This window comes from Petaurus breviceps, unplaced genomic scaffold, assembly GCF_028583685.1.
Source record: "Petaurus breviceps papuanus isolate PSGF00001 unplaced genomic scaffold, PetGlider_PUasm1.0 90779, whole genome shotgun sequence".
NCBI lineage: Eukaryota > Metazoa > Chordata > Mammalia > Diprotodontia > Petauridae > Petaurus > Petaurus breviceps.
Genome location: NW_027187344.1, coordinates 6,846,265 through 6,858,266, shown reverse-complemented (window position 1 = coordinate 6,858,266; position 12,002 = coordinate 6,846,265). Strand labels below are relative to the sequence as shown.

At 43.0% G+C, this 12,002-nt stretch overlaps 1 protein-coding gene across 5 annotated transcripts in view; it reads right to left on the bottom strand.

Annotated features, from left to right (window-relative positions):
• Positions 1-12,002, bottom strand: part of RAPGEF1 (Rap guanine nucleotide exchange factor 1) — a 190,182-nt gene that overhangs the window by 58,156 nt on the left and 120,024 nt on the right. The window lies entirely within an intron of this gene.

Here is a 12,002-nt window from a genome sequence, read left to right as displayed (position 1 = left end):
ATTCTTTTTTTAAAAAATTTGTTTCAATTGAGAAAATTCTATTTTCTTTGCTTTTCCCTCCTGAGAAAAAAACCAAAAAGGAGAAAAAAAACCCATTTTAAACAAATATGCGTAGTCAGGCAAAACAAAATTCCACACTGGCCATGTCCAAAAAATGTCTTATTCTGAGACTATCACTTCCCTTTCAGGAAGCAGGTGACATGCTTCATTATCAGTCCTTTGGAATCAGGGATGGTCATTATGATGACTGGTGTCTTTAAGTGTAAGTATCATTCTTAGCCTGAAGCTAGGTATGGATTTAGAAGACCTGGATTCAAATCTTGACTTAGCGACTTAATACCTATGTGGTCTTGGGCAAGTGTCCTTTAGGCCTCAGTTTCCTTATCTGCAAAATAAAAGGGTTGGACTAAACCTCAGATATACTTTCCCTTTCTAAATTTATGATCCTAAGCTCTCCTTAGACTGGAGCAGGAACATACTTTGTAAAGTGCTTAGTGGGCAACAGAAAGAACTTTGAACGTGGGCATCAGAACATTTTGGTCTGAGTCTGTTTTGACACTCATTAGCTGTGTGACCTTGGGCAGATTGATTTAACTCTCTTTGCCTAATTTCACCAGATGATGAAAATCAGACCTGTTCCTGGAGGAGTCTGCCTCCTTTTGTATTCCCAGCACTTATTAGCACAGTGCCTGGCACATAATAAATGTTATTGATTATCTATAAAATGAGGAAAATAAAATCCATTCCACCTGTCTGAAAGAGTTAATGTAAGGCTGAAATGAGATAGCCTATAGAGAATATATTAAAAAGCACTTCAGAAATACTGGCTATTATCATAAAGAAAAACTATAAAAGCAGTATACCATAGTCCTTTAATACTTGTTTACTAAGTGTTTTCCTTGCAGTAATCTCCAACGGTGGGTATGCACCAAGATGGATGTTCCCATTTTGTAAGAATCACTGGCAGATTGCCAACCCAAGCCCTGGGAGTCCAAGGCCCCACTCTAGACAGCTGGTGATAGGGTGGCCGCTGGGCCTGGTTTCCAGTTCTGCCTCTGACCCACGCCAACTATGACTCTTCAACAAGTCACTTAACCTTTTCTCAGAGTAGCTGTTAAATGGGGAAAATAATACCTATAGCAGTTACCTCCAGTAACTGGTCAGTGTGCATGAGCTCTGCAAACCTGGAAGGGCTGGGTATAAATGGCTCTCACTGCCTCTAGGATCAAACACAAAGGCCTCTGTCATTCAAAGCTCTTCAACAAACCCTGGGCCCAACGTGCCCATCCAGCTTTATTATAAGCAACTCTCCCAGGGTTCCTCACACTCCAGATTCCACTCCTTGTCCCCAGGCCTGGAATGTTCTCCCTCTTCCCTTGGATTCTTAAAATCATTTGTTCCCTTCAGAGTCAGCAGCTCAAATGTCTTTCTGGATCTCCCCACCTGCCAATGACTTCTTCCTCAAAAGAACCTTGTCTTTATTTTAAGAGTCAGTCTGGCATCAAGGCCAGCAAGACCCAGGTTCAGGGCAAACTGCCTCTCAGTGTGGCAGCTCTCTAAACCTCTAAGGCAGAGAGAAGCTGCTCACCTGTACTGGGGGAGGGAATTTCTCCATTGAGGAGCTTCTCATACCCATGAAATCACAGGTCTGCCCTGATCCTGATCCTGCTTATTCTGTATTATTTATTAAATATGTATGTGCTGTCTCTACTATAGAAGGTAAGCTCCTTGAGGGCAAGGACAGTCTCACTTTGGCTCTGTACCACCCTACCCCCAGCCCCTAGCATTGTGCCAGACACTTAATCGATGCTGGCTGACCAATTAATATCAATTTCGTATTTGGAAGGACAGGGATGCCTTAAAAGGAAGAGAAGAAGGGGTGGCTAGGTGGCACAGTGAATAGAGCACTGGCCCTGGAGCCAGGAGTACCTGAATTCAAATCTGGCCTCAGACACTTAACACTTACTAGCCCTGTGACCTTGGGCAAGTCACTTAACCCCAATTGTCCACCTTCCCCCCTCCCAAAAAACAAAAAAAAAAAAAAAAGAAGGGAAAAGTTGGGAAAGGAAACTGGTATAATGTGCCTTTGGTCCTTCTTTCTGAAATCCCTTCAGCAAACTTTCTGCTTGCATTAAGCTTCAAATTCTGAATATCACCAACTACAAAGGCTACCAGGTCATAGTTTCATTGTGTACTTGTTTGAAGGAAGAGTATAGCTTGCCAGGAAAGGCAGCCAGGTCTTTATTTGTTCTGCAAAGTGTGACATACACCTAAGGAGGTGTTTCAAAGCCCAGCCGACTCTGCCTGGGAAGGTGAGAAATCAGAACAAAGAACTCAGCTGTCGTCTGTCGGGGTGATCTCATCCTGGGGACCCTTCCCAATATGATAGCAGGTGCAGAAACCCTAAGCCCTCACATGAGGGCATCAGCCTGCGCTTCATTAGGCTTTACAAGTTCAACTGCTAAAGTCACCTCCGTCTCCTCTGCAGACCCAAATCCATTTCGGCAGACTCCAGAGGGTTTTTCTGAGAAGCCAGGAGCTCCAGGCTAACAAATGAACAGGTTTTTGACAGAGGCAGGTTTTGGCATGTGGTTGTGGCCAGGCTTTTTATCATAAAAAAGAAAGGGATCTGAGCTACCACGTGGCAGGAACCTGAGCCCTACCTCCTCTATGGCCGAGAAGGCCTGCAGAAGGTTTTCTTTGGTTTGCCTGTATAGCAACACTGTATATCAGCACACTTTTCTGAAGAAGCACCTAATCAGTACTTGTGGATTGAGAACCTGGACTGCACAGCCCTTCTCTGACTGAGACTTTGCTTTTTTAAATTACTTAACTCATAATTATGTAATGACTCTAGCTATTTAGGCTTAAGGTATTTTCAAGTCTTTGGATGAGAAGGCAATGTAGGAGGAGGGCCTATTGGTTCTAATACTAGTAAATGACCTAAACTGATGCAAAAACCAGAATACTATGAGTAATAAGGATGCCAAAAGCTGCAGGCCTCTATCTGAGCTGGTTAAGGTTAACATCCTGGGGATGGCCTTGGATCCTCACAATAGCTGGCTGAAGGAGGCAGGACAGGTGCTAGCATACTGGGAGGGATGGACAGTCTTGGAATCTGAGGACCCGGGTTCCAATCCTGGCTCTATTACTTACTACAGATCTGCCACCATTCACAGACATGGACATTTCACTGCTCTGGGTCTCCATTTCATCTTTCCCCAAAAGGAGGGCCCTGGGCTAGATGGTCTCTAAGGAGCCTTCCCATTCTTTACCTATGACCCTAAGTGGCTCAAGAATTGTTAGGCAATAAAAATTAAATTACAGCACGGGCATTTCAAGTGGTGAAATGCATGGGAATGAAATCAGTTTCTTTTAAAATCAAGGTGGTTTAATCTTTGGCCACTTCAGTGCTGGGAATCAGTCAAATGATGGTAATTATTAAAATTTTAACGTACTTTCAGGTTTCTAAAGTACTTTTGCCATGACAAATTGGCATGCTAGCATCATATGATTATACCCACTTTACAGGAGAGGAGACTGAGACTGAGGCCCAAACAAGCTAAATGTCTTGGTCAGGTTCACACATATCTAGGACATGTCAGAACCAAGATTTTGAGGCCTCTAAGACCATGCCCCTTCTTACGATACCACTACCTCTCAGATGCAGCTAAAATGCAGAAGTGAATCAAATTGGCTTTCTCTCTAGGGAACTACTTCAAGAAATCTTTTTTATGTCTGAAAACAGGACAAGTGAATTTGTATTTTCAGGCTGGCATAAAGGCAGATGGCTCAATCAGAAACCTAGATGGAGCTTAGAGATATGAGCAAGGGGCAGCAACTCTGAGTTGGTTAGTTAGGGAGAGTGGGAGTTTCTCTTTTTCTTTCTTAGCCCCCCTGCAGCTCCAGGTGTCCACAGAACATTCTCTGGCTGATTTCAAAGCCTCCTTTCAAGCATAAATAGAGAAGTTTTTAGCAGCTGGAGGGCATAGAGTTCTACAATAAAGGGCAGTGGAGCAAGAGCAGACGATGGTGGTCCCGTTAACACGAGCTTAGCCTCTTGGGTCCTGCCAACACAAAAGCACAACTCCTGGGCCACTTTCAATCTGATAAAGCTTTAAGGCTGATTCCAAAGAAAGTGCTTTGTTTCCACCCTCACCCCAAACGTGGCTTCTGGCTATATAATGTTTTAGGAAGACAGAACCTATGAGGGCTACCTTAAAGTACCTTCCTTTGGACAAAGATACTGGAGGGGCATACTGGAAAGAATGCTGATCTGGGAGTCAGGAAGACTACGATTCCACTTCCCATGCTTACCAGCTATGTGACTCTGGTAAGGTCACTTCATCTCTGTACTACATTCACTCAGCTGTAAAATCTGCAGATTTAAAGGGAGTGGTCTGTACTCAGCCAACTCTAAGGTTTCTTCTAGCTTTAAATCTATGAGCCCATGACTAGAGCACTGAACTGGGAGCCAGAAAGACCTGGGTTTGAACATTTGTCAGCTCATTATGGGACAATGGACAAGTTCTTTAATCTGAGCTCCAGTTTCCTCCAAAAAAAACAAAACAAAACAGGGGAAATAATTGCATATCAAATGAGATGATGTATGCAAGGTGTTTTGCATACCTTAAGGCATTCTGTATCATACATCATCATCATCATCATCACCATTCCACCAAACAAGATGGTTTTCCATAATGAAAGAAGACTTCTCTATAGGGGAAGCTTATCCCCTCCCAAGCACTTAGGAACAGCAGTAATACCTCACAACCTTTCAGAAACCCGGCAGACTTGACAGTGTGAAAGGGGCCTTCCCAAAGAAGCTGAAGAGCACTCCCGGCAGGCATCACTTAGGTGACTTGACAGAAGGGAGCTGCAGTGGGCAATTGAAGCTGAAGGGGGAGTTTAGGTTGGCAGACTGTAATTAGGAAAACTGGAGCCTCTCCAGGACACTGGGGCTCAAACGCCTGCCTAGGGAAGAAGTTAGTGCCTGGGTTCTCTGACGAGCTGTGGTTTCTTGATTTCTAGAGCTTATTCAAAAGATAACAAGGCTTAGGTGTAAATAGTTCTGGATTCTCCCCCCTTCTCCCCCTCCCCCTCAAAATGCTGCTGAAATGTAAGGAATGGTTTTCATCACTTTTTGAATCCTTAGGACAACCCTGTGAAGCAGGCAGGGGAGAACCATTACCTCTGTCGTAAACGTTAGAGAAAATGGAGGACAGAAATTAAGGAGTGTGTCTAAGGCCATTAGCTAAGAACCAGGGTTAGAATTCTGTGTCCTAGTTCACTGCTCAGTTGTGCCATGGTGCTGGGACAATGGCTCCATTCTCATCTCAGGGGTCAATGTGACCTGCTAAATGAAATCTTGGAGGCCAATGCCCACTTAATCCAAACTGAGCTAATTTTAAAATGACGAGGAAGATAACAATAATGATAATCATGATAATACCCTAGCTTTTTTTTTTTTTTGGCTTAGACTTATGATCTTGTAGATAAAAAAAATTAATTTCCCCTTAGTTTCAGAAAGGAAACTTCCTCTGCTAAGACAGATGGGAAACTGTAACCTAAGAGTATCAGAGCTGTCTGGATGTTTTCAGCAGTTAAGTGATTTACCTAGGGTCACCTTGCCAATGTGTGCACCCAGTTCATCCTGATTCCAAAACTGCCGCTGTCCCTGTGTCCCACTGCTGCTCATACCTGACAAGCACGTATGGTTTTAAGGTTCACTGGCTAATTTGCCAACTTCTTTTCCTCTATTTTTGGAGACAGATCAGAACAGAAAATTTAATTTGCTCCATTTTTCCACCTTGGGCTGGCTCACCCATTCACAGGTAGCATGGTGGTCCTCTGGCCCTGGGGCCTCGCTTTTGCCCAAATGCAGCTCAGAGCTCCTGGCCTCAGCCTTCCCAGCATGCACCACTCTGCCTGCCCCACAGACCACTTTACATAGGAACCTCATGGTCACCCTGTGAGGTATATGTCATAGGTACTACTCTCCTTGGCCAGCTTGGTGGAGCAGTGGATAGAGCTGTTGCTCATCCTTTGTTCCTGAAGAGGACCAAAGACATCAGGAAGGTGATATCTTGACTTGCACTGAATTGGATTTAAGTAAGGCACAACTGTGCAAAGTCATCAGCCCTGGTCTGGAGTCTGGAAGATTCATTTGCTTGAGTTCAAAAATCCAGCCTCAGACATTTACTAGCTGTGTGACCTTAGACAAATCACTTAACCCTGGTTCCTCATCTGTGAAATGAGTTGAAGGAAATGGTAAACCATTTCAGTATCTTTGCCAAGAAAATCCCAGAGTCACAAAGAGTCAGAAATGACTGAACAACAACAAAACTAACTACTACCATTATTTTAGAGATAAGAAAAGTGGATATCCAGAGATGTTAAAAAATTTGCCCACAGTCACATTTGGTAGTAAGTGTCAGAAGCAGCATTTGGTCCTAGGTCTTTCTAACACTAAACCCAACACCTTATATATAATATATATAATAAACTGGCTTGGTGTAAGGAGAGTATAAAAAAGGCCAAAACATGTTATATCACCCAACTAGTATGCACACTTAGTGATGGCAATAGGGAATGACACATCCAGTCAACATTTATGGGAGAGATAAAAACAAAACATATTGTGTGCTTAACTTAAAAGAAACTATTTTCATCCTTTTATTAAGACTCCTACAGTAACTGATCCTTGTTCAGCTCTTTTTAGCTGTGTCTGATTCTTTGTGACCCCTTCTGGGGTTTTCTTGGCAGGGATACTGTAGTAGTTTGCCATTTCCTTCTCCTGCTCATTTTATAGACGAGGAACTGAGGCAAACAGGGTTAAGTGACTTGCCTAAGGTCACACAGCTAGTAAATGTCTGAGGCTAGATTTGAACTCAGGATGATAAGTCTTCCTGAGCCCAGGTCTGGTGCTCTATTTACTGTGCCACCTACCTGACCCTAAACTGGTCCTTGACATAAAGAATAAAGACTCTACTTCTACCTATAAAGAAAAAAAAAGTATGCTTATCTCCTTTCTGCTTCTGTACTTCACAAAGGGGTATCTCTCCCTTTTCCAAGAAGGCAAATGCCCAACAACATGAGTTCTAAAAAGCCAGGAATAAAACCACGTGCCTGCATCTATAGTAAACACCATGTGTCTGTTCCAACAATGCTGCAATGCAATCCCTGTCTACATTTTTATGTTTAGAAGAATGCTAGAAAAGGAAAGGAATGGGAGCCTGGAATTCAGCACAGCAGACTGAGACAAGTTAAAAGGGGGCACATTGAGTCTTTAAACACTCCCATTTGTAGTGGGAGATTGAGAAAATGGAAACATTCCTGAGATTGCTCTTTGCAGACCTTTCCCCCTGGTGCTGTGGTTTTTAATGAGGCATCAATTCAAAAAGCAGATGGGAAATAATTACATCACTGGCTTATAACAGCCAGGGTATCCTAGTAATGAAGATAGAAGGGAGAAACCCTGGTTTCTTCATGAAGGGGCTTGCTCCATAGAGATGATGACAGAGATGGGCAAAGACCTCTTAGGATGAGCTTGGAAGGCAACATCTTTGTTCTTAGACTCATAAGATTTGGAACTAAAAGGGAGTTTGGGTCTACTGACTCCCAATCAGAGCATTTTCAATTTGATCTCTATTGCCTTACTCCCAAGAACATTTTAAATGTGTAAGAAGCTCCTACTATTTGTCTCAGAGGCAGTGTGAGAAGGAGCTAGGAGGAAGAGAAAGAAAAATGCTAAAACTTTTAATTCTGAAACTGGCCACAGAGAGGGAAGCTAGAGAAGGTGGGGGTGTTGCAAAGGTAGTCTATTTTCTGAAATCATTCACTTGCAGCGAGAGAGTTCTCTTCTACCAGAACTAAAAGAGCAAAGATAGTGATCCCATTACCCTTTGTGGGAAGAGTAAGTCATAAGTGGGAAGTTGAGGAGGGAAGCAAGGAAGTGTTTCTTGTATGAATGGGGCAGTGCTGACTACCACCAGAATTCAAGACAAGCATGTCAAGTTGTTTTTCTAGGAGATGAGCTGAGTGAACCAGCCAAAAAGCCGTGGCACACAGGGACCGTGATGGACTTCAGAATTAAGCAGAGGCTGGTAGATACAGGAGGAAGATAAGAGAACAGGAAGACTGAGGGGGCCTTCCACTGGAAGGAAATTCCATGACAGATAAGAGAAATGAAACAGACAGATGGGGGGCTGTTGACATCTTTCTCAACACTACCCACGGTCAGGCAGCACAATATGTGATTCAAAAGCATCACCCGCTGAAATGTGTGATTAGGGACGAGTGTCCTCAATCAGTCGTGCCAAGCAACCTCACATCTCAAGCTGGATTACTGCACTTGTTTTTGTAAATGTTTGCAAACTAAATGGTAATGCTGGCAAACAGGTATTACTCCAAACCTAATGCTGTTTCCAGCCTCTGCCTTCTCCAGTCCTACACATCTGCCAAACTGATGTTCCTAAAATACAAAAACCTTCAATGACTTCCTATGGCTTCTCACATAAAATATGGCTCTTGATTACCTTTCTGGTCTTACCTCATACTGCTACTAACCCCCTTCACACACTCTGTCCTAGTCAAACTGGTCTGCTACTCACCGCTCCCTGTATTTAAGATTCCATTTCCAAATAATTCCAGGTCTCTGAAAAGTGGTCCTCCATGCATAAGAAGTCCTCTCCCCTCAATTCTGCCTCGGAGAATCCCAGGCTCCCTCTGAATCCCAGTGCAGTATCACCTCCTAAACAATGCCTTTCCTGGCTGCTATGCTTAGTAGCATTTCTCCCTTTAGAAATTACTTCGTATTTTCTTCACAATCACAGTATTAGCTTTATTCATATAGTGCTTTAATGTTTGCAAAATATTGTACTCTCATGATAGACTCGGGCCTCCTGCTATTCTTACCCCTATTTTAGGATGAGAAAAGTCAGGCTCAGATAGGTTTAGTGACTTGTCCCAAGGTGAAAAGGGAAGTCAATGTCTAGGGTAGGATATGGACCCACATATTCCTGACTTGGGGTCCAACACTCTACCTATCGACTATACCATGCTGCATCCTAAGTAACCACTTTGTGTTGGCTTGTGTATAGGTTGTATCCTGTTAGAACGGAAGCTTCTTGTGGGCAAGGCCTGTACCACACAGCTAGGGAACTGGACTGAGCTACAGGGAGTAGAGAATACACTGTAGGATTCTAGCTTAAGACTGTGATGGGCAAAATCCACTTTTTGGGGGTAGGGGCCAGACAATAATACAGGAAACTCCAGGAGAGGCAGTAGCTCCCACTACCAAGGCAGATCAGCACATGATCTGTATCTTAGAGCCTCAGGGGGTTATTGCCTGGGGCCCTGCAATGTTATGCAGCTTGCCCAAGATCACATATGTGGCTACTATGTGAAAGAAGTGGGACTTGAACCCAGGACTTCTTCCTGAGTCTAAGGCTGGCACATTATCCATCCACTATATGATGCATAACTCAGATAGCTCTCAGTTTCACACTGATGATGTTGGGTCAATCTTCAGAGTAGAACAGAGACTTGGCAATGTGACCTTCTTTCTCTATATCTATAACTGAATCAACAGACAAAACTTTCACACTGGAGGGGTCAACTGATCATCATTTTGGGACTGATTAGTTCTCCGGAGAGAATGTAAGCTCCTTGAGGGCAGGGACTGTTTCTTTTTTGTCTTTGTATCCTCAGACCCAGCACAGTGGTTGACACACAGTAGGCTTGTAATAAATGCTTGGTGATTGATATGTTAAGGTTTTGGAGGGCACTGTGACAGTATAGAGGAAGACAGTTAAGAATGCTATTTTAGAAGGAGAATGCAGTGGTTTATTCATATTCCCCATATTAATGAAAGAACTGGCCAACTGCCTGGGATTCTTCACTTCCATGACAGAATGGGGCCACTCACTTCCTCATAGTCCAAGCTCCAAGCTGTAGATATATTGTATAATGAAAACAACTCTCATGTAAAATTGGTTCTTCTACCTCCAGACCCTAATGCCTATTGTAAAGGGCATAAATATTAATGGAGAAGCTCCATAGTGTGTTGAAAAGAGTAATGTATTTAAAATCAGAAGACTTGAATTTAAAATCTCATATTTTTCTTATCTGTGTAATCTTGGGCAAATTCCTTCTCCCCTCCTGGTCTCAGTTTACTCATCTGTAAAGTAAAATGCTGGACTAATCAATCTATAAGGTCCCTTTTGTCTCTTAAGTCCCATGATCCCATGAGCTAACCTGCAAAGGTGGAGGCAGAAAGGTAGAATGAAATGGCCTCTGAACTGGGAAATCAAGGAGACCCTGGCCTTGATCCATGTACTTGGGCAGGTCCTGTCTCCTCTGGAGGTATTAGCTTCCTTGTGTGTATGACAGGTGGATGGACTAGGGAGTCTTTAAGGCCCTCTCTAGCCTTAATAGTCTGTGAAACACTTATTCCTCTTCATGACCTAAGATGAACATTTGAGGATGTCTTGGTTTCATGATGAAGACTTTCAAAATCACCTACTGAGAATTAGTTAAACAATACTGCATATAAGCAATCACCTCCTGAGGGGAAAAGATCATGTCTTTTTTCCACCACATTGTACCAATCTCAGCCTACAGAACTCCACTGAGTGTTAGACATGCTATGATCCCACATGATTATTTGTGTATACTGATGATTATTTGGGACAACCAGAAATACTCAGAAGCAATCTGTCCCTAAGTTATAGGACAATGGCTTTGGGGCAATGTGGAATGGCTAGGTCCCATCACCTCCCTCTCCACGTGGAGGTCAAGTTGGCTCACTCAGAGATTTAGCAGACTACCCTGATGGAACTTAGGTTATGGGTTCAATTCTTTAAAGCTAAACTCAAAGGCCACCTCCTATATGATGACTCTCCTAAATCTGATCAAGGACATTTCCTTGTATTTGTTTTGCATATACACATGACATCAAAGATCTAGAGTTGCAAGGACCTAGGTGGTCACCTAGTCCAATATATGCACATATTATGTCCCCTGATATAATCTACATTCACTGAAGGTTTTAATTTTTATCTTTGTATCTTCAGCACCTAGAAGAGATAAAGTACTTAATAAGTGCTTATCAACTGATTGATCTATGTCTAAGATAGTTTACTCCACTCTGTTGTACAGCCACAGATGTACAGCGGCCCTGAGGCCACCCCCCAACCTGTAAACAGGGAAGGGAGGGAGTGAATAAGCATTTCTACAGTGTCTATTAGGTGCCAGGCTTGGTGCTAAACACTTGGCAAATATAATCTCATTTAATATTCACAACAACCCTGAGGGGTAGATGTTGTTATTATCCTCATTTTACAGTTGAGGAAAATGAGGGAAACAGAGATTCATGACTTGCCCAGGGTCACACAGCTAGTAAATGTCTGGATACAGCTGAGGACATGGTCCATGATGTTAGATCTTCCTTATGTCCTTTGGTTACACTTTAGCTGTAAAATTCTTAGAAATGAGGATTCATGGGAGGCAGAGTAGAAAGGACTCTGGTTTTGCAATCTAGACCCAAGTTTGAATCCCAGTTCTGCTACTTATTACCTGTGTCACCCTGAACAAGTCACTTTTCCTCTATGGGCCTGTTACAAATAAGGATATTTGTAAAATGGGGTGGGGGTGGACTAAGATGGCTTCTGAAGGCCCTTTCATCTCTTTATGACTCTATGATTCAACAGCAGATAAAACTAGAAGAAGCAGCTAGGTGACAAAGATAAATGGTGAAGTCAGAAAGACCTGAGTCTGAATTCTGGCTCAGATGCTGGCAAGCTGGGTGGCCCTGGTCAAGTCACTTAACTCCTCTCAGTCTCAACAGTCACTATGATCCCTAAGGTCCCTTCTGGCTCTAAGCCCCATAATCCCATCCTGTATCCCATTCTCAAAGGAGAAAGAGACTTACTCACAAGGGCAAATGCATGGTGGAGGGACTCTTCTATGGCTTCTTTTAGGATATGATTAAACAAGAAAAT